The sequence below is a fragment of the Poromitra crassiceps genome (genome assembly GCF_964638095.1).
Source record: "Poromitra crassiceps genome assembly, chromosome: 8".
NCBI classification, from domain to species: Eukaryota; Metazoa; Chordata; class Actinopteri; order Beryciformes; family Melamphaidae; genus Poromitra; species Poromitra crassiceps.
In genome coordinates this window covers 30,268,304-30,295,277 of record NC_139629.1, presented here as the reverse complement: position 1 = coordinate 30,295,277, position 26,974 = coordinate 30,268,304, and the positions used below count along the sequence as shown (strand labels likewise).

The 26,974-nt window shown below is 44.1% G+C and overlaps 1 pseudogene across 1 annotated transcript; it reads left to right on the top strand.

Annotated features, from left to right (window-relative positions):
• The first annotated feature begins 1,239 nt into the window (after positions 1 to 1,239).
• Positions 1,240 to 26,974, top strand: LOC310780637 (V-type proton ATPase 116 kDa subunit a 2-like; annotated as a pseudogene). Its single transcript has 14 exons — positions 1,240 to 1,298; positions 1,423 to 1,516; positions 3,859 to 4,071; positions 4,166 to 4,313; positions 6,120 to 6,259; positions 6,352 to 6,506; positions 6,611 to 6,701; positions 8,579 to 8,697; positions 9,621 to 9,831; positions 11,113 to 11,232; positions 24,356 to 24,470; positions 25,545 to 25,664; positions 25,804 to 25,973; positions 26,121 to 26,974. The product of its transcript is annotated as a V-type proton ATPase 116 kDa subunit a 2-like (transcript).

The following is a 26,974-nucleotide window of genomic DNA, read 5'->3' as shown; positions in this document are numbered from 1 at the left end:
GGGGCAGTCCCCTCCAATGGGAGAGCAGAGTAGAGCAGGGGAGGGTTTATCCCAGTTATGGAGACCATGCATTCGGACGGAGGTAGCTCATTGGCGCATGAAGCCATCATGGGGGCTTTTTCTTCCTGGTTTTACTTCCTGACCATGCAGCCCAAGGCGAAGTGCGCATGTGTGCCATGACGTGTTCCATGACGTCCCCCACCCCTCCCACCCATGGATTGTATTACAAGAAGAAAATACACCCGTATACGGCTCTTAGTGGCTTCTGAAGAAAAAATGCCCCATAAAAAAATAGTTGATACCCGGAAAAAAATCCCCTGGGTTTAACAGCTGTCGGGGTCCCCATGCAAGTGGATGGGAATTTTCCTTTCTGGGCTGCATGGCGTCACGTGACTTGCAATACAGAGCTTCGCCACCATGTTCAAATGGCTTCACAGCCCAGCGCTATTCCTGGGGGCTTGGGAGACTAGTGCAAATTGCAAAATAGTGCACATTGAAATTGAAAACATATAGTGCAATGAAATATGTACTATCCATTGAATGAATAATGCAAAATAAAATTAGGGCACTACTACGTGGCATGGAAATGGAACCAAAAACTATTCACTATGTATGCAACCAAAATATCAACAAAAATAAATTGTTTCAGTCTTCAGGCATCAAACACATTTTTAAATGTCGTAGAGTGCAAACTGCTGAGTAAAATGAGGTTTCCAGTATTCCCGTCAGCAACACATGAGCTTAACGTTGCTATGAGATGACAACGTTACAGCAGCCTTTTAACGTTAATATCGTTAGCCAATAGCTAACGTTAGCAGCTAACGTTGCGGTTGCCAGTGAGCTAACAAGCTAATTAGCCTTCATCTGCATTCGCCACAACGTGCTTCCTTTTGAGATGCTCGCGCATCATACTCGTGCTGCCATGATAGCGAGTTCTTATTTAGCAGATTTTGCACTTCACATTATTGTGGGTGAAATGCTTCCACACTTTGGACGTAGGATGAGGACGGCTAGACAGTTTCTGTGGAGAAGCACTGGGAGCTGCTTGTTTTTCCGGTCACGGTGATGTCACGTTTTCCCCGGATGATCGGTACTGCGCATGTGCATCAAAGACAGCCAAGCCAGCCAGTGAGGCCATCGCAGGCATGGATCGCAGGCAGCAGCTTCGCGGAAACAAAACAAACGTTTTTTTCTTTTTTCAGCTAAAAAAAAAACCATGTGATTACGTCGACTACCAAATTCGTCGGCGGGTTCTGGGGTGACCAGATTGGACAGAAAGTTCAAAAGATCTGTGATTGGTAAGTTGTCCATCATCACCACACGGCGACTTGATCTGAGCACAGTTTGTTGCTCTCATATGTGAAGCCGCCTGGTGTCAATCTGCCTGCTGTCATCATATCCGTCTGCTTTGGTGTCTCTCAGTTACCACTGCCATCTTTATCCACACCCTGAGAATGATGAGGAGAGAGCCCACGTGATGGACAGCCTAAGGACACGCATCCAAGACCTTAACAATGTAGGACTGATCAATCTTTTACCTCATTACAGTTGGTCCGGGTAGTGTAGTAGATTCTCTGCCTACCAACATGAGGGTCGCAGGTTCGCGCCCCCGTGTTATCTGCGGCTGGGTTGTGCGTCCATACAGGCACGATTGGCTGTGTCTGCAGGTGGGAAACCGGCTTGAGGGTGTGTCCTGTTCACTGCAATAGCAGGTAGCTGTAGTAGTAGGTGGTGCAGCGGGGGGGGGGGGGGGGGATTGGACAAGTACAATTTGGGAGAAAATGAGGGGGAAATCAGAAGAAAAAAAATACAGTTGGTCCAGAATAACATCTAACTGTAACATTCAAACACTTTGAATACATTTGGGACTGAGGCCAAGTACCGTAAATTCCGGACTATAAGCCGCGGCTTTTTTCCCGTTTTTTGGCCCCTGCGGCTTATATAACGGTGCGTCTTATCTATGGATTTTTTCAAAAAAAAAAAAAAAAATACAAATAAAATCTCTCTTTTTTAGCACTCTTTCTAACTATAAATCCACTTCTGTTTTAATTTCCTCTCTTGCCCTCTTTTCACCACACCGCGGACACTGTGTGCACTGTAAAAATAAACAACGGTGGTGTTGTGTTATGTTGTTTTGTTGAAATGTTACGGTAATACGGTAAATGGGAGCTTCCTCAAATAGCCATCTCTTTCCCGACAATCCCCTCTGTGCGTGACCACTTACATATGGTAATTACGGTAAGCAAACGGCCACTCGGCCATCAACTCCCTCCCCCGACTACCAGGAGAAAATCACAAACTTCGGCGAATTCACACAAAGGAAGATCAAGGAATATTCCATCGAACCGGAGCAGATCATAAATATGGATGAAGTGCCTTTGACGTTCGACCTGCCACTCACTCGGACTGTTAACAAGAAGCGCCCTGGAGGATTCTTTCACCAAAAAAAAGCTTTGCTCGTTCTCGACAGCATGAGAACGAGCAGTAGAAGCAACACTCTCACTTACCATGGGGAAGGTACGCAGAAATTCACACGAAGCAGCTTTCAAGTTGAAAGCAGTCAATCTCGCATTAAAAGAGGAAAACAGAGCAGCCGCGCGTAACCTGGGCATCGATGAGTCAATGGTGAGGCGTTGGACGGTGCAGCAGGAGGAACTGTCTCAGCACAGAATATTATAGGAGTGTGAAAACATCCACAATCACCAACGGGTTCCAAAACGCTGGACTGCTGCGGGATGAAGAGGATACGCCGCCACAGCTGGCGCTGAGGGCCGTCAGAGGCTTCAGAGGCTGTTCGATGCCGACAGTGACGAAGAGGAGTTCGTTGGTTTTGAGTGACAATGAAGGAGAGAGGAGAGTGGTTGACGAAGCCACCCTGAACCTGTTCGTTTCCGACACTGAAGATGAGGACTTTGGTGGTTTCAGTACGCAGGAAGAAGAGGAAGACGAGGATTAGTGACTTGACTTCTCTGGTTACAGGTTTGCTGCACATATAGCCTATTGTTGTGTGATTTTGTCTGGGGATTAGTGACCTGACTTTTGTTTTGTTTTGTTGAAATGTTAATAAATGGGAGCTTCCCCAAACAGCCATCTATTTCCCGACATTCCTCTCTGTGCACGAACCCTTTCATATGGTAATTAAACATCAAAACACCCGCGGCTTATAGACCGGTGCGGCTTATAGAAGAAAAAAATAGTCAATTTTGGTCCCGCGGCTTATAGACCGGTGCGTCTTATAGTCCGGAATTTACGGTAATGTAGGGCTGAACCAGGTATGAACATTGCATGTATTTTACCCTACACAACAATGTGGGTAGCATTTGGGGCACTCTACTGCGTTACAACCTGAGTCAGTCAATAACATTGGTCTCACTCCACCCGTCTACAAATCAAAAACTCACCTTTGATACCTGTATAAATCTGATAATAAAATAAAACTCAAGTGCAATAACTGCTAAATATTACAATTTGTGCAATAATCAAATGATCCACTGACTGGACCTAATGCACCTTACTCTTTATTAGTATAACTCTTATTATTACTCACACTGATGTATAATATATCATGTACCTCACATATTTCACTTTTTCACACAGCTGAAAACAAAATAGCCTAAAGTAAAAAAAGCTGTAAAGCCGTGTCCTGTCTGGATCTGGGGTTTGGTTGGTGTGGGTGCTCTCTGCTGTCCACCTGACTCTTGACTTCCTCAATCTCTTGTTGTTCTTCCTATGATATTGATATGATATGATTATGATATGATATAAAATACAATTCACTTGTGTCATATTTGACTGGTATTTTCCTATTTGAAGGTGATCATGGTAGCACTGGTTTATGATGTATTGTCTCCCCTCCAGGTGCTGCACCGCACTGAAGACTATCTGAGGCAGGTTCTGCAGAAGGCCTCCGAGTCGGCCTTCACCTGGGTCGTGCAGGTGAAGAAGATGAAGGCTATCTACCATATCCTCAACCTCTGCAGCTTACACGTCACCAACAAGTGTCTAACTGCGGAGGTGTGGTGTCCTGTTAGTGACCTGGCCAACCTGCGGGGGGCGCTGGAAGAAGGCTCGGTGAGTGGGTAAGTCCGTCGAATATGAATCAGGTGTGTAAAGTTAGTACCAGTTTTCCCATCATCCTCTTATGTTTTTGTTTCTGTTTGATCAGAGAAAAGGTGACGCCACCGTTCCGTCCTTCGTAAACCGCATCCCGAGTAACGACACTCCGCCCACCCTGTTAAGAACCAACAAGTTCACGTCTATCTGCTCTATATCTCGGCCATTTTGTTTTGTGGGGTTTGTTTTTTTCCTTCCCTATGCTTTGAGGGTCTAATGCTCGGTAGATTAGGACGTAATCTGCCCAGTGAACACCCTCAGACCCTCAAAGCATACACTAGATGGCGCTCTGAGATAGGGATGTTCATCAGTTATCGAAAATTGATAATTGATCGTTAAGGAATGGAATCGATCATGTGGAATTCTTATCGATTTTGTTATTATTATTTTTTTTTTTGCGGACTAGGTTTGGGTGGAATTCGTTCCTCCTCGCCCCACTCCATTGCACAGCCGACTAACGTGAGGTGGAGCTTCATATAGTCTCTAGTTTTCTGGCTGGGCACGGGCCTTTGTGCCAACAAAACTGTTTTAAACATGGGGAATTCACACCGGCATGCGCCGGGGACAGCAGAGTGTTGGAGAGGAGACACATTGAAACAAAGAGTTCATTGAGGAGAATACGTTGTCTTTCGTATTTTCTGCCATAGGCATTCATTTTGTAAAAAAATAAATAATAAATACATATTATTATTAACACATTCACTGCCAGCCTTTTTTTTTTTACTGTAGGTAGGTTCTGCCAGAGGGTTTTTTTGAGGATTCTGGCTCATTTTACAAGAGCCGAGGATTCTTTTCTGCTTGGACTTTGTGAACACAAAGTTCACAAAAGTACTAATAGAATGTGTGCTTTCTCTGTCTAAAAGAGTTAGTTTGTAGAGTTAGTAGTTATGTAGATATTAGCCGTTGAGTACAGCATGGTTTCAGCGTCTGAGAGTGAAAGCTGAGATAATCGCAGTTTTGTGAAATTCAATCAAACAGGCAGAACAGTCACTTTAACCATTTATTTTTGGCATCAGTGAGAGATCAGACATCTAAACAATATAGTTCTGAACGCCCTCTCCTTCAAACTCCTCCCTCCGTGGGCGTGTCTGGTGGCTTTCAGCAGCGTTTGTCACAAGCGAGTGTTCTGCTGCTGCTGCTGCTGCTGCGAGTTTGAGCAGCCTCCCTCCCTGGCAGCGAGTGTGGATAGGGCTCACTTGTTTCTTGGGTTTGAGAGCTTTGATGAAGCTTTGTGCGATTCTAGGCTTTATGCTGCGTGTTTCAAAGTGTGTTTTCCACCCAGTCTATTTTTGGAATCCCCCACCGCCAGCTCCCAGCGCGATAATGCGCGAAAGTGAAAGCGTTTTCGCCAATCCATTTTACAGTAGAGAATGGTTTCCTCGCGCGTTACCCTACAGTTTTGGCTCTGCTTTTCCTAGTGTGGAGAGCACTGTCGCCACTTAGTGGGTCCGTGGAATGGGTTGTACACGTTCGCTGACTCCAATATTTTTATAGGAGACGTGGGGAGCGTTGATCCACGTCCCACCGTCAAAAAAAAAAAAAAAAAATTTAAGCCGAGATATCTCGTCATTGGCAGTGAACCGTTGGATTCTGTAAGCCGAGATATCTCGTCAATGGCAGTGAACGTGTTAATATGATCGATAATCGATAATTGATCGTTAATTTTCCCCGATTTTCGATTATGGAAATTTTTCAAAATGAACATACTCTGAGACCCACCAGTGGTTGAGAATGGCTGTATTCGGCTATGTAAAATTGGTAGGCTTTTTCTGTCTCGATCAAATCTGCACTTGTGTGTCTTGTGCTTTTCCTGATGCTTGTCCAGACTCATGTCATTTTGTTCTATGGTTGATTGTTGATCAGTTGGATCTAGTTAGGGCCATTCTCTGTAGAGTCTGATGTGATAAGGCCTGTATAGATATTAGATGAACAAACTTGAAACCTTGTTGAGCGCAGGTTTGGAGCACTTCAGAAGTAAGTGTGTTCAACGTGTCTCTGTTTGACAGCTCCCTACACCATCATCACGTTCCCCTTCCTGTTCGCCGTGATGTTCGGTGACCTTGGGCACGGGGCGGTAATGACGTTCTTCACCCTGTGGATGGTGCTGACGGAGAAGAAGCAGAGGAAGAAACGATCCAGTAACGAGGCAGGGACTGCTTTTCCCCCTCTCATCTGTCACGTGGTGTTTTGTTGTTGTTCATCTCTTTCTCAGGGATGGTTTTTTGTGTTGCCCCTCAGGTCTGGATGATGTTCTTCGAGGGGCGCTATATCGTCCTAATGATGGGGCTTTTCTCTGTGTACACGGTGATCTACAACCACTGTTTCTCCAAGTCCATCAACATATTTGGCTCTGGCTGGAGTGTTCGGGCGATGTTCCTAAATCAGCAGTGGACGTGAGTCCTCAAAACAAATAATAATAATTAATGGGCCTTTATGTGCGTCAGTTGTTTCTCTCTCTCTCTAAAGTCTAATTGACACCTCCATGTTTACGTTGCAGAAATGAAACCCTCCAAACAAACGCTTTGCTGACGTTGGACCCCAATATCAGTGGCGTGTTCACGGGACCCTACCCATTTGGCATCGATCCTGTGAGTAAATCAGATGATAGTGCACCTCACAATACAGTCTAAAACAGAGGTTCTCAAATGTTTTTCAGCCAAGGACCCCTTACAAGATAGAAAATATACCGGGGACCCCCTCATTCGGATTTGTGATTTTGGGCTAAGCTTAATTGTTTCCACGGTAACGTGCTCGACTTTTAAATTGATAGGTTTGTTAGATTAGAATGTAATCCATGAACCATTTTAGATTTAAAACATAAAATATTTTTGTTGAACTATGAAGCTTTTGCATACACAAAAGGTTTGTATTTTTATTTTCCTGAAAACTTTTCGCAGACCCCCTGGCAAAGTGCCACGGACCCCCATTTGAGAACCACTGGTCTAAAAGGCCCTTACACACCAAGAGTCATTTATTCGTGCGATTTATTCGCACGTCAGTATTATTTTTCGAACCTATGTTCAGTCAATGCAACCGTGCATATCAACGGCAAAATTTCACTGAACTAATTTGTGGCACGTTTTTCCCCCCGGATTTTAGCAAAGTTTCCACCTGTGACATGAACAGCTCTAGATAGGTAGACATAGACAAAAATAACATGTAGGGGGGGTACGGTGGTGCAGTGGTAAGCGCTGTCGCCTCACAGCTCGAAGGTCCTGGGTTCGATTCCCACCTGGGACGCTGTGAACGCTGAAGGAATGCGTGCCCGTCCGCATGTCCTCGAGTGCCCACCGCCCGGGTGGGGTCGTCAAAAGGGCCTTTCTGTGTGGAGTTTGCATGTTCTCCCCGTGCCTCCCGGGTGTTTCCTTCATATAGGAACCCCCTTCACCAAAACATGCAATATCCTGGTTGCTGATGTGGTGCCTCCTCTGGTCGTGAAGGGGGCCTGTTCGGAGGGAGGGGAACTCGTTGGAATAGCGTGATCCTCCCACGTGCTATGTCCTACCGATTAAGCTTCCCCTGTCAGGTGAAAAGAAGCGGCTGGCTAACTGCCCATGTCTCGGAGGAAGCATGGAGCCAGTTTTCGGCTCTCCCCAGATCGGCAGAGGGTGGAGCAGCAACCAGGATAAATATAAATTAGCACTAATGGGGGGGAAAAATCGGGGGGGGGGGGGGTATAAAAAAAATAATAACGTGTAGGAAATGATACTGTGATGGAGTCATGACTATAGGCGGCTACATAGGTGAGTTATATTTGTATGTACATGTTGGTAACCACAGGACCTGACGCAAGTCGCATCTACAAACTTGATTCAGAGGGAAATCACAAATGTCTCGATTATTAAATAACATCAAGTGATTCACTCTTGAGTTATAAAATTCTATATTAGCTTCATTATCCCACTCCTCCTGGCACACATTTTGAACCAAGTTAGCTCGCCAAATGCGCTCAGCTTACCAAATGCACACCGCGGACACTGTTAAAACTGGACTTATTTATTATTACTTGTGATATTATTTGACCTTGATAGCTTATTGGGAAATGCCAATGGAACTTATATTTTTCTCCAACAGACCTCAAACAAACGGATAGCCGGTGTTCTGGGTCACTGGGCTCTCTGGGACTCAACGCTGTCCCACAGACATCCTGAAGTAGGTGGTGGTTTCAGCTCCTGTACCAAGCAGTGGAACTCTCCATGCTCTCTCCTCTCCTCAGAAGTCTTCTTCGCTGCTTGATGTTCACTCGTTTTTCCACGGCGCGATGATTTGCTTAGAACCGATTTAATTTAACCACAAAAATTGCATCTCGTTTTGTGCGAATATTTTGGACGAATAATTTGCCCGCGAATTATTCTGACTTTTTCTGAATGTTTATTTGTGTCGCTCTTGGTGTGCAACGACCTTTACTCACTCTTTTTGTCATATCATCTTCACTGATCTCAGTTTCTTTCTGCTCTTTTGGCAGATATGGAACATGGCGACAAATCGCCTGTCCTTCCTGAACTCTTACAAGATGAAGATGTCCGTCATTATCGGTGTCGTACACATGAGCTTTGGAGTGGTGCTCAGTGTCTTCAACCACGTGTGAGTGACTAGAGCCCCAAGTCCCTGGCACTTTCATTATGTCACTATTGTTACACACACACACACACACACACACACACACACACACCCACCAGGGTAGGAAATTAACGTTTTTTTAACAAGGGCTTTTTTTGCCCCTGTAAAATATTTTGTATTTTAAAAAGATAATTTTCGATCATTTCCAGGGACTAAACTAAACCGGGAGAGGGTCAGCCACTGTTTCTATTTCATTTCAATCCGTTTCTACTAGTCCTGACTCAGCGGGTGGTTTGCATATTGAAAAACTAGTGAGCAAGTGAGCTCGCTGGCCAGCTAGCTTGTGCTGTCACTGAGGTAAATAATGCTAGTAGAAGAAGGGGGTGGGGGTTGTGTAGGTACAGTGCAGAACAAAATCTAGACACGCGTTGCAAATACAGAGTAATGTCTGTATCAATATACACAAAGTTAACTTTATTTTAAGGTGGCATTTAAAAGCCCCGATCATCCCAATTTGAAGGGCAATTTTAGATTTTTTACGGCCAATTTGCCCCGAGCCCCCACTAATTTCCTACCCTGCCCCACACACACACACACACACACAGACACACACACACACACACACACACAGACACACACACACACACACACACACACACAGACAGACAGACACACACACACACACACACACACACACATTAAACAGCACAAAACTCAAAGTAATGGGAGTTAATTTCATACCGTGGACATCAGTGTCAATCTGTTTGGTATATTTAGAAATCAACCAAAATAGAAGTTGAAAGTTTTTTGATGGTACTTGTATTAGTATTACTATGATTTAAAAAAATAACGCTGTTTATTTATTCTGTAGCGTACACAGCTGTTTAGGTTAGTGTTGAGAGGCTCCAGTCATTATAATCACCACCTTCTTTGTTCTCTCCCTTCAGGCACTTCTGACAGAAATGTAATGTCTATCTGCTATTTCTCCCTGAGCTGCTCTTCCTGCTCTGTCTCTTTGGCTACCTGGTCTGCATGATTCTCTACAAGTGGGTGGCGTTCAGTGCGCGCGACTCCTCCCTCGCCCCCAGCATCCTCATCCACTTCATCAATATGTTCCTCATGCAGGGAGCCGATGTGACTCCTCTCTACCCGGGACAGGTATGCCTTCATCACATCGTCTGAAATATGATCTGTTTATGGGGCAGCGTCTGCGTAGTGTAGAAGTAAACGCACTTGTCCACCACCGCCGAGACCCGGGTTCAATTCTTGGCAGCGCTCTGTCAGATGTTCCTCCAGACAAGGTTGTAGTGAAGCCACCCTATCTCAAGTCCAAGTGGAGCCTCGAGTCCTCAATGTTCAAGTCCAAGTCAGAGTCACCAAAGAATATTCCAAGTCGAGTCCCCATTACCTAAGTCTGAGTAGTCTTGAGTCCAGTTACTGAACATGAGTGAATGTGCAAAGTTTAGGTTTGAGCCAGATGTCGGCAGGCCATTTCTCTTTGTGTTTCAGAAAAAGTTTGTTTTTGAGTATGCAGTCTTAAAGGAGAATTTTTTTTTTTTTTTACCTGGAGCCCTCTCCTCACATTAATTATTATCTGACGACTCACCCAGTGTTCTCCGATTAATGTGAGGAAAACGAAATTCTCCTTTAATACAGCTATCAATATCTGATGCCAAATTATTAGTCCTTATTACAAGAAACTTCCCGAAAAAAGTGCTCAAATCCAAGGCGAGTCACAAGTCCTGAAAATGTGACCCGGACGACAACACCACCTACAGACACAATTGGCTGCGTGTGCGGGTGGGAAGCCAGTGAGGTATGAGTCTTCGTTGCTGTGCTAGTGCCTCCTCTGGTCGGTTGGGGGTGGGGCACCTGTTCAGGCGGTCAGGGGAACTTAGCGTGATCCTCCCACGCGCTACCTCCTGCCGGGGAAACTCCTCGCTGAAGGTGAGGTGAAAAGAAGCAGCTGGTGGCTGCACATGTATTGGAGGAAGCATGGTGCTAGTCTACAAGTCTCCCCAGATCGACAGAGGGGGTGGAGCAATGACTGGGACAGCAGTGGGAATTAGACCAGTACAATTGGTGAGAAAATGTGAGAAGAATATGAAAGAAATAAGTATATACCATATATCAGAGGTTCTCAAATGTTTTTCAGCCAAGGACCCCTTACAAGGTAGAAAATAGACCGGGGACCCCCTCATTCTGATTTGTGATTTTGGGTTAAGCTTAATTGTTTCCACGGTAACGTGCTTGACTTTTAAATTGATAGGTTTGTTAGATTAGAACGTAATCCATGAACAATTTTAGATTTAAAGCATAACATATTTTTGTTGAACTATGAAGCTATAATATAATATATTTGAGAATATAATCTGTTTATCAGCTGTGCACTTGTTTGACCTCAGTGTTGTATGCACGTGTGTTATCTTGATTGCGCAGACCGGACTGCAGATCTTCCTGGTCGTGGTCGCCATGCTGTCAGTTCCTGTGCTGCTGTTAGGAAAACCTCTCTACCTCTACTGGCTGTACCGCGGTGGCAAAGGCCTGCGCAGACGCAGAGTGAGTGTGATGTCACTTCTGAGCATGTTGTCTGCTCGAGCACAACGAGCAGTAACATCCATACATTCCTTCAATACTGGTGATAATTAACGCTGTCATCATCTCACCTCAGGGTTATGAGGGTGAGGCGTGTAAGCGAGGACGACAACTCCACAGCACCGCCGTATGAAGACGACGAAGAGGAGGGGCTTGATGAAATGAGCAGCAAAGACGCCATTCCCAAACAGGTGTCCTCTCCCTGGATGTCCAATATTGCATTTAAACCTGCAATATGCAAATCTTTTTCACCTTAGAATAACAAGAAATATTACAGTGTATATTAAATGACCTCTGGCTGTGACCCAGTGTATACATGCCTAAATCCCACCATTTGAATGAAAGTCTTTTAAATGTGTGAGTTTTTGGGGGTGTATACCTGTGCTGTGGGTGTACGCACGGCCAGCGGTGAGCAGCCACAGTGAAACCATAGCTACAGCGACAATGGCACAAAGCAGGAGAAAAGAAGCAGAAAAGAATGTATAGAGAGGCAAAGTGACCGCCTACTTCCTGCTTCAGCACTGTACCAGAGATTTTCATCCGCCATTTATTTTCCCATAGACATTTCGTAAAATGCTTATAAAAATAGTTTTACCTGTTCAAACCAAACGGTTCAGCTATATGTAGAATCGGGAGAGACCATAGACCATTTCACTGCCACCAAAACAACAACACAGAAAAATATTTTCTTTAAATCTGCGATTTTTGTAACGTGTTGGTCCGAGTGAAATGTTATGTGATCTCCTGTTTCTAAATATATCTAAACCATTTGGTTTGAACCAGTAAAACTATTTTTTATAAGCATTTTACCACATGTCTATGGGAAAATAAATGGCGGATGAAAATCTCTGGTACAGTGCTGAAGCAGGAAGTGACGTTTCACTTTGGCTCTGAAGCTAATCATGCAGCGGACAAGACCAATGTCCAAATGTAAAAACACAAGTGCAAATGTGATGCGTTTCCCATCAGCTTCTTCTGATGCTGGTTCCCTCAGCCTCAAGCTAGATGCCATTTTAAAGTCGATGGCTTTTGAAGATGAGTGAGAAGTGTTGGAGTGTAAACCTGTGTGACATGTAGCAGGTCTGATGTAAAGGGTTTCAAACAGGTTTCAAACATTTAAAGGGTTTCAAACAGGTTTCAAACATTTACCACATCATTTTTTGTGATCAATTTTTATTGAGTTTTTTGTGTGATACATAAACACAGGACAACACCACAAAGCACAAAGACTTACATACATACATAACTGGACCTCAAATCCCCCCTCCACCACAGACAGCAATTAACAGAGTTCCCACACATTTTCATGGATAAAATTTATAAAATCTTCCATGACTTTTCAGGAATCAATAATTCCCTTGTCAAGCTGTGACCTATGACCTCCCGACAATACGACTTCCGGGTCCAAGCGCCAAGCCTCTCTGCGTTGTCAATATGCCGCAGTGCTGTGTCCCTCATTGTTGGAATAGATCTGACACTAAGAAAATGATTCAACTGTCATTCTGCCACTTTCCTTGCGATGAGAAAGAGAAGAGGAAATGGCTGCAGTTAATAAGGTATGTTACAATTCGGAGAAAGTAGGTAGAAAAACAAAGTTTGTCGCCAAGTCGAAAAAGATTATCAATAAAAAGTGGTGTTAGGTTAAAAAATAATTCATAAAAAGATATCTAAATAGATTCACGGGTTTCACCATAGTTGTTTTGAATGAGGCGAATGAGGAGCGGTGCCGCTTGACCCCGGAGGTGACGCGGGTTGAAAGACTGTCGTCAGTCTTAACCAAATATAATTTCCATTTACTGTAAGACAGTGACTCTGAATCAATACCAGAAATGATTATTATAGACAAATAGACACAGCTGCTCTTTAGTGCGTTGATGTCACTGCATCATGGAAGCTATTGAACTAAAACAGGAATTTTCCATAAAAATATGAATATAAAATACAAGAAGCACTAAAATCGACAAGTTAGAGCTACGTTATGTCAATAGCTACAGAGAATCAATTTGCCGTTATATGTTACATTACATGGAAGGTTATCCACGGGAAGATTACTGTAACAATTTCATTACACACATTTCATAACTTTTCATAAACTTTCAAGGATTTTAACAATGAGTTTTACAGGCCTGGAAAACAAGATTTTGAAATCCCATGACTATTCCAGGTTTTCCATGGCTGTGGAGTTAAATGTTTCTCACTTCAAGTCTCCTTTACGACCAAAACCTTTACCACAGACTGAGCAATTACATTGTTTACTCTCTTGTGTGGATTATCATGTGTTTCTTCAAGTAGACTTCAAGAGCAAAACATTTACCACAGAGTGAGCAAATAAATTGTTTATCTCTTGTGTGGATTATCATGTGTTTCTTCAAGTCCCCTTTATGACCAAAACCTTTACCACAGACTGAGCAATTAAATTGATAATCTCCTGTGTGGATTATCATGTGTCTCTTCCAGTCCCCTTTTTGACCAAAACCTTTACCACAGACTGAGCAATTAAATTGTTTATCTCCTGTGTGGACTATCATGTGTTTCTTCAAGTTTGCTCCTTGACCAAAACCTTTACCACAGACTGAGCAATTAAATTGTTTATCTCCTGTGTGGACTATCATGTGTCTCTTCCAGTCCCCTTTTTGACCAAAACCTTTACCACAGACTGAGCAATTAAATTGTTTATCTCCTGTGTGGACTATCATGTGTTTCTTCAAGTTTGCTCCTTGACCAAAACCTTTACCACAGACTGAGCAATTGAATTGTTTATCTCCTGTGTGGACTATCATGTGTGTCTTCAAGTTCACTTTATGACCAAAACCTTTACCACAGACTGAGCAATTAAATTGTTTATCTCCTGTGTGGACTATCATGTGTGTCTTCAATTCTGCTTTACGACCAAAACTTTTACCACAGACTGAGCAATTAAATTGTTTGTCACCTGTGTGAACTATCATGTGTTTCTTCAAGTAGTCTTTATGAGCAAAACCTTTACCACAGACTGAACAATTAAATTGTTTGTCACCTGTGTGGATTATCATGTGTGTCTTAAAGTGTCCTTTATGACCAAAACCTTTACCACAGACTGAGCAATTAAATTGTTTGTCACCTGTGTGAACTATCATGTGTGTCTTCAAGTCTCTGTTATTACCAAAACCTTTACCACAGACTGAGCAATTAAATTGTTTGTCACCTGTGTGGACTATCATGTGTCTCTTCAAGTCTGCTTCATTACCAAATATTTTACCACAAACTGAGCAGCTGAACTCTTTCTTCCTTGGAACTTCACTGTTTTTTTGTGAGTCTAAACCTGACTGAAGTTTACTAGTTTCCACCCATTCATCATCATTGTCTTCAGTCTTGTCATCACTAGTTGGTTGTGAATTACTAGCTTGATATAAGTATATCAAGTTATTTGCTGGTTCTGATACTCCACACTCCTCCTCACCATCAGCTTCTGTTTTCATCTGTTCAGTTGAGCAGCTGCAGGCTAGAGGCTCTGCCTCTCTGCTCTCCTCAGTTTGGCTTTGATGAAACTGTGAGGACTGAGGTTTCTCTTCCTCCTCTTCACTCTTCACAGGGACAACAGAGAATGGGAACTTGGTATCAGCCTCCTCCAGCCCTTGAAGCTGCTCTCCCTCCCTCCTGATCCAGAGTTCCTCCTGTTCCTCTTTAATGTCTGGGGGATCTGGGTCCTCCTGAAGCTGCTCTCCATCCCTCCTGATCCAGAGTTCCTCCTGTTCCTCTTTAATGTCTGGGGGCTCTGGTCCCTCCTGAAGCTGCTCTCCCTCCCTCCTGATCCAGAGTTCCTCCGGTTCCTCTTTAATGTCTGGGGGCTCTGGGTCCTCCTGAAGCTGCTCTCCCTCCCTCCTGATCCAGAGTTCCTCCTGATCCTCTTTAATGTCTGGGGGCTCTGGGTCCTCCTGAAGCTGCTCTCCCTCCTGACTGGTCCAGAGTTCCTCCTGTTCCTTTTTAATGTCTGGGGGCTCTGGGTCCTCCTGAAGCTGCTCCCCCTCCTGACTGGTCCAGAGTTCCTCCTGTTCCTTTTTAATGTCTGGGGGCTCTGGGTCCTCCTGAAGCTGCTCTCCCTCTTGACTGGTCCAGAGTTCCTCCTCTTCCTGTGGGCTCTGGTCCAGACTGGGGCTCCACTCCTGCTGCTCAGGGGGAACTTCTTCTTCAATGACCAACAGCTGCTGGAGGTCTGGAGGCAAGGCGTCTCTGTGTAACCGCACAGTGTCCAGCAGTTTACGCTGTCGATCGATCTTCTCTTTTGAACGAGTAGCTTCCTCCTCGTATTCTGCTATTGTTCTTTCAAACAGACCAAATATCTCTTCAACAGCGGCAGTTAGGCGCTGCTTCACCACAGCTCTCAGCTTCTGGACTTTAGACAGTTTCATTTTCACACAGTGACAGGAACTATTCTGACAAACGTTATCATTCAAAGCTCAAATAGCTTCACAGCTAACGTTAGCTTCACAGCTAAACCATTAATCTGAGTCCATTGAGTCTTCTTCCTCTGATCAACGGAGCCTCGGTTCCACTTCTTATATCCGTGATAATATCATCCGCACATACGAGTCTTCTGTTTGTAAATGAAACTTCTTAAAGTATTATAAACGGGACATAATATGCTACTGCTAGTGCTAACGTTACTCTCGTTACAAGAACGTTTGCATGATGAGAGGATGAGAGCTTCAACACGTCACCCAATACCCAGAATGCCTTGCGGTAAGAAATGCGAGCGGGGTCGGGGGTCAGGAGGTGATGGGGGAGGAGCGCAGTGAGAACCTGGTGAGAACACAACTAAACTGCTGCCTACCCACAGTAGAAGTACGTTGCAAGCAGGTTGCAAGCCCCCAGGAATAGCGCTGGGCGGGATCATGTCTATGTTCCCCGGGTTCTATATTCCCCGGGTTCTATATTCCCCGTTTTTCACTAACCCTAAACCTAACCTCCCCCAGACCCTAACCCAAAACCTAACCTCTCCCACCCCCCACGCCTAAACCTAACCTCCCCCAGACCCTAACCCAAAACCTAACCTCTCCCAGGGAAAATAGCGGGGAACATAGGACCCTATTTGGGAAAAGCGGGGAACATAGGACCCGGGGAACATAGGACCCGGGGAACATAGGGATGACCCCCGCTGGGCTGTGAAGCCATTTGAACATGGTGGCGAAGCTCTGTATTGCAAGCACGTGACGCCATGTAGGGAACATTTTGCCCTGGTACAGGGGCACCACGGACTGTTTTGTATGTTACACTTCCTGTTTCCTGTTTAGTTCTGTTCTGTTATTAAACAGCCTGCAAAGAGAACTGCGTTCTTATTTACCATGCAGCCCAGAAAGGAACATTCCCATCCACTTGCATGGGGACCGAATGCATGGGTGGGCGTGGCACGTCCCCTATCCAGTTCTTTTAATACATCCATGGTACGTTGAGGTAGGATATTGTGCTTATGTGTGTGTGTGTGTGTGTGTGTGTGTGTGTGTGTGTGTGTGTGTGTGTGTGTGTGTGTGTGTGCGTGCGTGCGTGTGTGTGTGCGCGTGCGTGCGTGTCTGGTGGTGAGTCCTTGAGTGAGTGGGTGAGAGAGAGACAGAGGAGATAAATAAGGAATTTGGCCTTGAAATATTCCACATATATTCCTCATTTTCAATATTCATCATATCCGTCTGCTTTGGTGTCTCTCAGTTACCACTGCCATCTTTATCCACACCCTGAGAATGATGAGGAGAGAGCCCACGTGATGGACAGCCTAAGGACACGCATCCAAGACCTTAAAGGAGGACTTACCCCCTAGATATGTATTAGAACAGTGATTTGAAAATACCTATGTAAAAAACCAAGAAATTACATATACTCTTGTCTATACTGGACTCTTTGGCTGTGTTCAAGTCCAGATTTTTTTTCGGAAATCGACGCCATTACAGTTTGCCTACTGCCTCAAAAATAATTTATTTGAGAGGGGCAATATCTTTATAAATATCAACAACTAGCCAACGCTGGTGGCCTGTTTGGAAAGAGCTTTGCTCAAAATGGTTGAAAGTTATATCAATTTGGTAATTCAGTGGCGAACTAGAAATTTAATTATTTTTCTGCATGTATCTCTATGGAAACTACTCAAACTACGTTACGAGAGCAAAGTGACATGGGCTCGTTAACAGCAGCACACCCACAATAGGACAAACCTCTCGCTCTGGGGTAACACAATGCGAGATTTCTCCACGTAATTCCCTCGTCTAACTAGAGATAAACCGCGCAATGAAATCCGTTTTTAATTTGCGTTTTGGGGCTTTTCGTGATTCTTGTTGAAAGTTACAACACCTCTGATTTTTCCTCTCAGGGCGCAGGAGGCAGCGCAGAGCTCTTCTCCTCCTCACACTGTTCCCATGCGAATCCCCCGAGCAGCACACACACACAGACAGAGCCAGTCGCTCTGCTCTGCTGACTTGATTTCCAGAAAAGTTGACGTTGCTTGTACACAGTGATGATATTATATTAGCCGATATGTTTAGAGAAGCTTTGTCACATTGTCACGTCGTAGTATAGCGTTATATTTTACATGTCCGCTAAACTGCGACGAGATTTGTTTGCTGAAATGTCAGACTGTTGAAAGCCCCCGCCTCTCACTGCTGCTGTGTGCTGCTGCCGCGCGCCCCCGCGGGTGCATGAGAGAGCAGACTGGCCGAGAGAAAGTGCTTCCAAGTCGGACTGATAGCCGCGGAAATGTCAGACTGTGCTCTCTGTGCTCTGAGAGCACAGAGCTGCTGCTGCTGCTGCTTTCACGTCGTAGTATAGCGTTATATTTTACATGTGCGCTGCGATAAGATTTGTTTGCGGAAGGATGAAATTGAGGCTCTCACTTTGATGCTGGGCTCTCGGAGCTGATTGCTGCAAACACACAATAAACCCCTCCCTCCCTCCGGGCAGTCAGTGCAGCAGCTCTGTGTCCCCAGCGAAAAGGGGCACAGAAGACCACCAGTCGTCCTTGAGAGGATTCCAGCATTCGTTGTCTCTCAACCTAATTATATGGAATTCTGGACAAAATCATATCTAGGCTATAAAAAATAAAAAATAAGATTTACATGAGACCAAATCTCATCATAGGGCCCCTTAGTATGAAAAAGGTTGGGAATGATTTACTTGCTATGTCCTTCCTTTTATGATTATAGTGGCGTTTATTGATAGTATTGTGTTACATAGGAGTTGGTAGGAAAATAACAGGCGATTGTAATAAATTAACAGGTCAAGTGACATCATGGCAATAGGCTTGGAGTTGTGAGGAGCCGAAAGGGTACAGGGGGAGTAGGGGAGTAACTATCTTGAAATCCCATAGTCTTTGGTTCACCATGACGTCATGACGTGTCAAATATCCCATTCATTTGAGAAGAAAAAAAAAGCAGTGTTACTGGCTTATGCCAGGTATGCTGCTGAAAAATGATACAAATGGTAAAATGGCAACAGTTTGGTGTCAAATGTGGAAATTCTGACCAGAATTCTTCACACATCACCCCCAAAGTCATATATATTGGTTAAAAGCTGAAAAAAAGTGTTTTGGAGGTAAGTTCTCCTTTAACAATGTAGGACTGATCAATCTTTTACCTCATTACAGTTGGTCCGGGTAGTGTAGTAGATTCCCTGCCTACCAACATGAGGGTCGCAGGTTCGCGCCCCGTGTTACAAGTGGACAAGTACAATTTGGGAGAAAATGAGGGGGAAATCAGAAGAAAAAATATATAGTTGGTCCAGAATAACATCTAACTGTAACATTCAAACACTTTGAATACAATTGGGACTGAGCCCAAGTAATGTAGGGCTGGACCAGGTATGAACATTGCATGTATTTTACTCTACACAACAATTTGGGTAGCATTTGGGGCACTCTACTGCGTTACAAGCTGAGTCAGTCAATAACATTGGTCTCACTCCACCCGTCTACAAATCAAAAACTCACCTTTGATACCTGTATATCTGATAATATAATAAAACTCAAGTGCAATAACTACTAAATATTGCAATTTGTGCAATAATCAAATGATCCACTGACTGGACCTAATGCACCTTACTCTTTATTAGTATAACTCTTATTATTACTCACACTGATGTATAATATATCATGTACCTCACATATTTCACTTTTTCACACAGCTGAAAACAAAATAAAGTAAAAAAAGCTGTAAAGCCGTGTCCTGTCTGGATCTGGGGTTTGGTTGGTGTGGGTGCTCTCTGCTGTCTACCTGTCTCTGACTTCCTCAATCTCTTGTTGTTCTTCCTATGATATTGATATGATATTGATATGATTATGATATATGATATGATTATGATATGATATAAAATACAATTAACTTGTGTCATATTTGACTGGTATTTTCCTATTTGAAGGTGATCATGGTAGCACTGGTTTATGATGTATTGTCTCCCCTCCAGGTGCTGCACCGCACTGAAGACTATCTGAGGCAGGTTCTGCAGAAGGCCTCCGAGGCGGCCTTCACCTGGGTCGTGCAGGTGAAGAAGATGAAGGCTATCTACCATATCCTCAACCTCTGCAGCTTCCACGTCACCAACAAGTGTCTAACTGCGGAGGTGTGGTGTCCTGTTAGTGACCTGGCCAACCTGCGGGGGGCGCTGGAAGAAGGCTTGGTGAGTGGGGAAGTCCGTCGAATATGAATCAGGTGTGTAAAGTTAGTACCAGTTTTCCCATCATCCTCTTATGTTTTTGTTTCTGTTTGATCAGAGAAAAGGTGACGCCACCGTTCCGTCCTTCGTAAACCGCATCCCGAGTAACGACACTCCGCCCACCCTGTTAAGAACCAACAAGTTCACGTCTATCTGCTCTATATCTCGGCCATTTTGTTTTGTGGGGTTTGTTTTTTTCCTTCCCTATGCTTTGAGGGTCTAATGCTCAGTAGATTAGGACCTAATCTGCTGGCGCTGTTCGGCCCTCAGCAAAACCTGGTAGCGAGGACATTTTTTGTGGCCTTCTCTATCATCAAAGTTACCCATCCATGGGTTACGGCATGACAATATTTGTTTGGCCCCCGGCAACAATCTGGGTTTCTCATGTGGCCCCCCATGAAAAATAATGGCCCACCCCTGTATTAGATGAACAAACTTGAAACCTTGTTGAGCGCAGGTTTGGAGCACTTCAGAAGTAAGTGTGTTCAACGTGTCTCTCTGTTTGACAGCTCCCTACACCATCATCACGTTCCCCTTCCTGTTCGCCGTGATGTTCGGTGACCTTGGGCACGGGGCGGTAATGACGTTCTTCGCCCTGTGGATGGTGCTGACGGAGAAGAAGCAGAGGAAGAAACGATCCAGTAACGAGGCAGGGACTGCTTTTCCCCCTCTCATCTGTCACGTGGTGTTTTGTTGTTGTTCATCTCTTTCTCATGGATGGTTTTTTGTGTTGCCCCTCAGGTCTGGATGATGTTCTTCGAGGGGCGCTATATCATCCTAATGATGGGGCTTTTCTCTGTGTACACGGGGCTGATCTACAACCACTGTTTCTCCAAGTCCATCAACATATTTGGCTCTGGCTGGAGTGTTCGGGCGATGTTCCTAAATCAGCAGTGGACGTGAGTCCTCAAAACAAATAATAATAATTAATGGGCCTTTATGTGCGTCAGTTGTTTCTCTCTCTCTCTAAAGTCTAATTGACACCTCCATGTTTACGTGCAGAAATGAAACCCTCCAAACAAACGCTTTGCTGACGTTGGACCCCAATATCAGTGGCGTGTTCACGGGACCCTACCCATTTGGCATCGATCCTGTGAGTAAATCAGATGATAGTGCACCTCACAATACAGTCTAAAACAGAGGTTCTCAAATGTTTTTCAGCCAAGGACCCCTTACAAGATAGAAAATATACCGGGGACCCCCTCATTCGGATTTGTGATTTTGGGCTAAGCTTAATTGTTTCCACGGTAACGTGCTTGACTTTTAAATTGATAGGTTTGTTAGATTAGAATGTAATCCATGAACCATTTTAGATTTAAAGCATAACATATCTCCGTTTAACTATGAAGCTTTTGCATACACAAAAAGTTTGTATTTTTATTTTCCTGAAAACTTTTCGCAGACCCCCTGGCAAAGTGCCACGGACCCCCATTTGAGAACCACTGGTCTAAAAGGCCCTTACACACCAAGAGTCATTTATTCGTGCGATTTATTCGCACGTCAGTATTATTTTTCGAACCTATGTCCAGTCAATGCAACCGTGCATATCAACGGCAAAATTTCACTGAATGGATTTGTGGCACGTTTTCCCCCCGGATTTTAGCAAAGTTTTCACCTGTGACATGAACAGCTCTAGATAGGTAGACATAGATAAAATAACGTGTAGGCAATGATACTGTGATGGAGTCATGACTATAGGCAGCTACATAGGCGAGTTATATTTGTATGTGCATATTGGTAACACAGGACCTGACACAAGTCACATCTACAAACTTGATTCAGAGGGAAATCACTAATGTCTCGATTATGAAATGACATCAAGTGATTCACTCTTGAGTTATAAAATGCTAGATTACCTTCATTATCCCACTCCTCCTGGCACACATTTTGAACCAAGTTAGCTCGCCAAATGCGCTCAGCTTACCAAATGCACACCGTGGACACTGTTAAAACGTTTTTTAACAAGGGCTTTTTTTGCCCCTGTAAAATATTTTGTATTTTAAAAAGATAATTTTCGATCATTTCCAGGGACTAAACTAAACCAGGAGAGGGTCAGCCACTGTTTCTATTTCATTTCAATCCGTTTCTACTAGTCCTGACTCAGCGGGTGGTTTGCATATTGAAAAACTAGTGAGCAAGTGAGCTCGCTGGCCAGCTAGCTTGTGCTGTCTGTCACTGAGGTAAATAATGCTAGTAGAAGAAGGGGGTGGGGGTTGTGTAGGTACAGTGCAGAACAAAATCTAGACACGCGTTGCAAATACAGAGTAATGTCTGTATCAATATACACAAAGTTAACTTTATTTTAAGGTGGCATTTAAAAGCCCCGATCATCCCAATTCAAAGGGCAATTTTAGATTTGTTTACGGGCAACACGCACACACACACACACACACACACACACACACACACACACACACACACACACACACACACACACACACACACACACACACACACACATTAAACAGCACAAAACTCAAAGTAATGGGAGTTAATTTCATACCGTGGACATCAGTGTCAATCTGTTTGGTATATTTAGAAATCAACCAAAATAGAAGTTGAAAGTTTTTTGATGGTACTTGTATCAGTATTACTATGATTAAAAAAAAAAACGCGGTTTATTTATTCTGTAGCGTACACAGCTGTTTAGGTTAGTGTTGAGAGGCTCCAGTCATTATAATCACCACCTTCTTTGTTCTCTCCCTTCAGGCACTTCTGACAGAAATGTAATGTCTATCTGCTATTTCTCCCTGAGCTGCTCTTCTCTTTGGCTATCTGGTCTCCATGATTCTCTACAAGTGTGTGGCGTTCAGTGTGCGCGACTCCTCCCTCGCCCCCAGCATCGTCATCCACTTCATCAATATGTTCCTCATGCAGGGAGCCGACGTGACTCCTCTCTACCCGGGACAGGTATGCCTTCATCACATCGTCTGAAATATGATGTGTTTATGGGGCAGCGTCTGCGTAGTGTAGAAGTAAACGCACTCGCTCACCACCGCCGAGACCCGGGTTCAATTCTTGGCAGCGCTCTGTCAGATGTTCCTCCAGACAAGGTTGTAGTGAAGCCACCCTATCTCAAGTCCAAGTGGAGCCTCGAGTCCTCAATATTCAAGTCCAAGTCAGAGTCACCAAAGAATATTCCAAGCCGAGTCCCCATTACCTAAGTCTGAGTAGTCTTGAGTCCAGTTACTGAACATGAGCGAATGTGCAAAGTTTAGGTTTGAGCCAGATGTTGGCAGGCCATTTCTCTTTGTGTTTCAGAAAAAGTTTGTTTTTGAGTATGCAGTCTTAAAGGAGATTTTTTTTTTTTTTTACCTGGAGCCCTCTCCTCACATTAATTATTATCTGACGACTCACCCAGTGTTCTCCGATTAATGTGAGGAAAACGAAATTCTCCTTTAATACAGCTATCAATATCTGATGCCAAATTATTAGTCCTTATTACAAGAAACTTCCCGAAAAAAGTGCTCAAATCCAAGGCGAGTCACAAGTCCTGAAAATGTGATCCGGACGACAACACCACCTACAGACACAATTGGCTGCATGTGCGGGTGGGAAGCCGGTGAGGTATGAGTCCTCATCGCTGCACTAGTGCCTCCTCTGGTCGGTTGGGGGTGGGGCACCTGTTCAGGCGGTCAGGGGAACTTAGCGTGATCCTCCCACATGCTACGTCCTGCCGGGGGAAAGTCCTCGCTGAAGGTGAGGTGAAAAGAAGCGGCTGGTGACTGCACATGTATTGGAGGAAGCATGGTGCTAGTCTACAAGTCTCCCCAGATCGACAGAGGGGGTGGAGCAATGACTGGGACAGCAGTGGAAATTGGCCCAGTACAATTGGTGAGAAAATGGGAGAAGAATATGAAAGAAATAAGTATATACCATATATCAGAGGTTCTCAAATGTTTTTCAGCCAAGGACCCCTTACAAGGTAGAAAATAGACCGGGGACCCCCTCATTCTGATTTGTGATTTTGGGTTAAGCTTAATTGTTTCCACGGTAACGTGCTTGACTTTTAAATTGATAGGTTTGTTAGATTAGAACGTAATCCATGAACAATTTTAGATTTAAAGCATAACATATTTTTGTTGAACTATGAAGCTATAATATAATATATTTGAGAATATAATCTGTTTATCAGCTGTGCACTTGTTTGACCTCAGTGTTGTATGCACGTGTGTTATCTTGATTGCGCAGACCGGACTGCAGATCTTCCTGGTCGTGGTCGCCATGCTGTCAGTTCCTGTGCTGCTGTTAGGAAAACCTCTCTACCTCTACTGGCTGTACCGCGGTGGCAAAGGCCTGCGCAGACGCAGAGTGAGTGTGATGTCACTTCTGAGCATGTTGTCTGCTCGAGCACAACGAGCAGTAACATCCATACATTCCTTCAATACTGGTGATAATTAACGCTGTCATCATCTCACCTCAGGGTTATGAGGGTGAGGCGTGTAAGCGAGGACGACAACTCCACAGCACCGCCGTATGAAGACGACGAAGAGGAGGGGCTTGATGACATGAGCAGCAAAGACGCCATTCCCAAACAGGTGTCCTCTCCCTGGATGTCCAATATTGCATTTAAACCTGCAATATGCAACTCTTTTTCACCTTAGAATAACAAGAAATATTACAGTGTATATTAAATAACCTCTGGCTGTGACCTAGTGTATACATGCCTAAATCCCACCATTTGAATGAAATAGTCTTTTAAATGTGGGAGTTTTTGGGGGTGTATACCTGTGCTGTGGGTGTACGCACGGCCAGCGGTGAGCAGCCACAGTGAAACCATAGCTACAGCGACAATGGCACAAAGCAGGAGAAAAGAAGCAGAAAAGAATGTATAGAGAGGCAAAGTGACCGCCTACTTCCTGCTTCAGCACTGTACCAGAGATTTTCATCCGCCATTTATTTTCCCATAGACATTTTGTAAAATGCTTGTAAAAATAGTTTTACCTGTTCAAACCAAACGGTTCAGCTATATTTAGAATCGGGAGAGACCATAGACCATTTCACTGCGACCAAAACAACAACACAGAAAAATATTTTCTTTAAATCTGCGATTTTTGTAACGTTTTGGTCCGAGTGAAATGTTATGTGGTCTCTCCTGTTTCTAAATATATCTGAACCATTTGGTTTGAACCAGTAAAACTATTTTTATAAGCATTTTACCACATGTCTATGGGAGAATAAATGGCGGATGAAAATCTCTGGTACAGTGCTGAAGCAGGAAGTGACGTTTCACTTTGGCTCTGAAGCTAATCATGCAGCGGACAAGACCAATGTCCAAATGTAAAAACACAAGTGCAAATGTGATGCGTTTCCCATCAGCTTCTTCTGATGCTGGTTCCCTCAGCCTCAAGCTAGATGCCATTTTAAAGTCGATGGCTTTTGAAGATGAGTGAGAAGTGTTGGAGTGTAAACCTGCCCAGCTGAGGAGGAGGAAGGCGGGACTAGCCAGCCTCTAGGTGGAAAGTTGCATAATTGTAGCTGTGTGATCACTACGTAAACTTAATACTGTATTAAAACGGAAAATCCATTCTGATGCACCTGATTTGTTTGTTTTCTTATTCACTGATCAATACCAATTAAGCGGGTATATTATGTATTATTTTGTCTTGCAGTTTGACTTGGCAGATGTACTCCTGCACCAGGCCATCCATACCATAGAGTACTGCTTGGGCTGCATTTCCGATACTGCCTCCTACCTGCATCTCTGGGCCCTCAGCTTGGCTCATGCCCGTAAGTGCTGTCTGTTTTCTAATACCTTCTACTTTGTATTTCACGAACGTGCGCTTGTGTGTGCATTTTACATGTGCCAACATGTACTGTTTTGACTCTTTACGTGTGCCAACATGTGCTGTTTTTTTACTCTTTTTACAGCTGTCCGAGGTGTTGTGGGGGATGGTGATGCGCCTCTGTCTGAGGATCACCACCAGACTAGGAGTGCTGGTTCTGGTTCCTGTGTTCGGCCTCTTCTCCACGCTCACCGTGTCCATCCTGCTGGTCATGGAGCGTCTGTCGACCTTCCTCCATGCCGTCCGCCTCCACTGGTGAGTCACACACAGCTATGAACTCATTCTTCATTGACTTGTATCACCATTGTTCATCTCTTCAGTCTCCTAACTGCACTTCACCTTGTTACACATTCATTCGTCCATCATTAGAGTTCTGTTGCTTACATGAGCACTGCATTTCAGGGTCGAGTTCCAGAACAAATTCTACCATGGGACAGGGGTCAAGTTTGTCCCCTTCCACTTCTCACTTTTGCCCTCCATTTTCGAGCAAGACGGCTTGCTGTAACAAGAGTGACTCTGATACGGTATATGGGACGTGGGAGCGTTGAGCATTGAGACGTTGTGTCTGGGAAGGATGCTGGAAGTTGGAACAATTCACACTGTGATAACGACAAAAAACCTTCAAGACAACGGATTGAAACTCACTGTTGTAGCAAATATTTCCACCACGACCATTTTAAAAAGACTATCGGCTGCACTGACTGCCTTACCACCGTATCCAGCAAACCTCTGAATACGCAGGGGTTCAAAACTCTTAATCTGTTACCAATTTAATTTGGTAGGCGAGATATTGCGAAACACTGCTTGTCACGGCAATTGGGTGAATGTATTCGCATTGTGCTGTGTAAAATAGTTTTGTATTATTTACTACGTGGTATTTAAGATGAACAGTTATCCAGTGCAATGTAAAGTGCAAAAATGTTACAACACTTACCGAAGATCATATCAGCATCAATGTAGTGGCATACAGATTTGTTTCTGATGATGATAAGGGGATGCCTTTGTTTGGGGTTGTGCAGTTCAGACAGCTCATCCATGTGATAAAGGTAGAGCTGTAGGCAAACACAAACATCATATTGTCACCAAGCACTTTGCAGAAATGATTGTATAATAAAAATTGAGTTTTCACAAATGACTGTGATGATGTCAAAAGAAAAGAATCAGCTGTTAACTGTTTACTTATTGATGCATATTTAAACATGGCCTCCCCTGAAAAGGATAAAGGGGAAAAATCAAATGCTCCAGAAAAAGTCAAG